This window comes from Cyclopterus lumpus, chromosome 4, assembly GCF_009769545.1.
Source record: "Cyclopterus lumpus isolate fCycLum1 chromosome 4, fCycLum1.pri, whole genome shotgun sequence".
NCBI lineage: Eukaryota > Metazoa > Chordata > Actinopteri > Perciformes > Cyclopteridae > Cyclopterus > Cyclopterus lumpus.
The window spans coordinates 3619696-3623119 of NC_046969.1; positions in this window are offsets into that span (position 1 = coordinate 3619696).

Here is a 3424-nt window from a genome sequence, read left to right on the forward strand (position 1 = left end):
GTGTTGTGGACGGAAAGGGGAGCCGACAGAGATGGACTCCATCAGTCCTCTATGACGGTCCTCCGTGTGTTCAGACTGTGGTAGCACATTTTGCCTTGTTGAGTGTTTTAAAGCTGAAATGACAAATATCGAAGAACAGAAACAGCACTTGTCTATGAAATCATGTATTCTTGTAAGAAGAGGCATCGTTACACAGAGTCACTAAGAGTCTGCCCAAGGATGCCCTGAAAAGTCACAATTCACATTGCATGTATATCCCTTATGTACTGAGGGTTCAGGAGGCAACATGTGGTTTCAGGTTGTGATAAGAACAAAGGACTTCACAACATCTCCGTGTCTTCGTCCTGCCCTTACATCATGCTGTATTGAAGAAGACTTGAAATTTGAGATTGAGACCATCATTATCAGTTATAGACTTCTATACAACCAGAGGAGTCGCCCCTTGGTGGTCAGGAGAGAGAATGTAGCTTTATCAAATGAGGCATGGACTTCTATACAATCAGAGTAGTCCCCTGGTGGTCAATGCAGCTGGAGAATGGAGCTTTACCACATGAAGCATAGACTTCTATACAACCAGAAGAGTCGTCCCCTGATGGCCAGTAGAAAGAATGCAGCTTTAAGACACTTCCACATTGGCTTCAATTTTCCGAACTGGAGGTTACCGCCTGGTCAGTGGCCCTACGCCACACACTGACGTTCTTGGAACCATTCTGGCATCAGAATAAGTCAGTGGTGACTAAACAAGCATTTGAGAACGGGCTTGTAGCATCAGCCGTTTCAGCAAGTGTCCAAAAAGAGGTCAAGACAATCATTGAAATGGAAATAACGACAAAACACTTTTCTATAAAGTCTCTTCTCGAAGGCATTCATGGTGTTGCACTTGGTTGTACATACACACGTAGTTGCATGCAGAATAAAAAGGCAGTGCCTGAAGTGGGTGCAATTGTCAGTTTTGAAAAATTCAAATTTGACAGAACGTCCCCCATGGGATTTTGGATGCTGTCAGAAAATGTGACATTCCTGCCAATATGAAGATGGAACCGGACCGGTAGCAGAGGCCTTCAGCAAGGAAATGACAAATATCGAAGAACATGATTTGGGTGTTCCTGAAAAGCTCTCTGTAACATGTCCCAATACGAATAAAGGTGATTTTACTATACACAGGATCAAGTTTGGTTCCACTCCTTAGTTTCTGTTTTTACTATTTTAAAACCAAAAACTCAAATGTCCCTTTTTTACACCTTCATGTTGTGTCGAAGACTCATTAGTCAAAAATGTGTTTACTCCTATACGCTGCCAACACAAAAAATAATGAAGTTTTGGCTATGGTAACTTCATCAGCTATTAGACATTTAAAACAATTGGCGGTCTCTTTATACTACAGCTGATGACTCCAACAACCAACAGATGAGGTCATAGAACACATTACACTATAAGGGACATTCACTGTGAAACAATCACATGTTTTTTATTAAACATCCAATAGGGTGAAAAGCTCTAGAAATAGCTATTGAGTGAACAATGAATTAGGATTGATGTGTCGCACCGCGGTGAAGTTGTTGGGTTTGTTTTATTTTGTTGGATCTTTTTGTCTTGTCATTTCCTGTTTTATTTTGAAATAGTAACTCTCCTCTCGTTTCAGGTCACTTAACCTTGCTCATGTGTCACCAGTCTGATTGTCTTCCCTGATTCCTGATTGTGTCCACCTGTTTCTCCACTTCCCTCATGTGTACATATAATCGGCGTCTTCCCTTGTCCTGTGCCAGTGTGTTTTGTTTCTGTCCTTGCGGTTCCTCTAGCCCTGCCATAGTTACAAAGCCTTGAATACCAAGCCATCGCGTTCTGTTTCATTGGATTCCTCCAAGAGAGTGATTTTGATTTTGTAAGTTTTGTGTCCTAGATTTAGTTTATTTGTTAAAGTTTTCATAGTCTTTTGTTCCTCCGTAAGGAGTGATTTTGGTTTAGATAATTTTTCGTAGTGCCTCCAGTTTTTAGGGAGTGTTTTTGTTTTCCTCCAAGAGTGGAATGATCTTTGTTTTGATAATCTTTTATAGCCATGCTTCTTCCTATTTATTTATTGGAGAGTCAGTCTTACTAATAAAGACAACTTTACCTGGAAAACCCTGCATCTGTGTCCTGTGTTCTGCCTGGGTGTGACATGATGGGAGGAACCTTCATGTTTCGCTACAGAGAGCTCTTCTCATTGTGTGACATTCAATTCAATTCAGTTTATTTTGTATAGCCCAATATTAATTATTAATGCATTTATTGTAAGTCACTTTGGATAAAAGCGTCAGCTAAATGACATGTAATGTAGTGTTGAAACAAGTTAGATACTGAATGGAAGTAGTTTGATAGGACTGGGGAGCTTCAATTGAATTCAGTTTATTTTGTACAGCCCAAAATCACAAATTACAAATTTGCCTCAGAGGGCTTTACAATCTGTACACATATGACATCCCTGTCCCAGGACCTCACATCGAATCAGGAAAAACTCCCCAAAAATAACCTTTCACAGGGAAAAAAGGGAAGAAACCTTCAGGAGAGCAACAGAGGAGGATCCCTCTCCCCGGATGGACAGATGCAATAGATGTCATGTGTACAGAATGAACAGCATTACAAAGTTACATAAACACATTACATGAATATGAAAATGTATGAATGGAACTCCAATCCATGAAACAGAAGGAGGTAGAGAGTATGGGGGCGGGGCGCATCAGCAGGGCCAACGCGGGAGGCCGGCTCACCAGGCATCAGACACCTCCAGGTCCAATGAACCCTATGAGACGTGAAGTCACAAAGACTCCGGGGAGGAAGCAGAGTTAATAAGGTGCAATGGAGAGATGTAAATTCATCCATAAGGAGAGAGAGAAGAGGAGATAGGTGCTCAGTGTATCCTAAAACATCCCCCAGCAGCCTATAAGCCTATAATTTATCATTTAATTTAATTAGCAGTCAGGAGGAAGTTAGGTTTTCATGTTTACATAACCATAGATAACGCCCATAAATTAGAGTGTGTTTCACCAGTCACAAGTTAGTTCAGCTAATGGGGCATAGTTTGGTTAATCAGTTTCGCCAGGTTTTTTTTATTTGGTTGGCAGAGTGATCCCTTCATCACTGTGTCATTATTTTCTGATGTTGGCTGGGTGGTCCTGAGACCAACCGCCAATCCTGCCGCGTTATTAGGTAGAGGGGCGGGACCTAACGTCCCAGGTCTGTCATTTTAAGGGAGACAGCAACAGCTGTTGCCCCGCGGGGGGAGTTACCATGAGCACATCCGGTCTGGCCCTGGCTGACTACTAGTTACCCACGGGGCTGCCTTTGTGGTCTACAGGTAAAGACCAGTTGTTGTTGTTGTTGTTGCTATACATTGTGATTGTTATATTGATACACAATGCCGCGATTAGCATTAGCCTGCGATGTT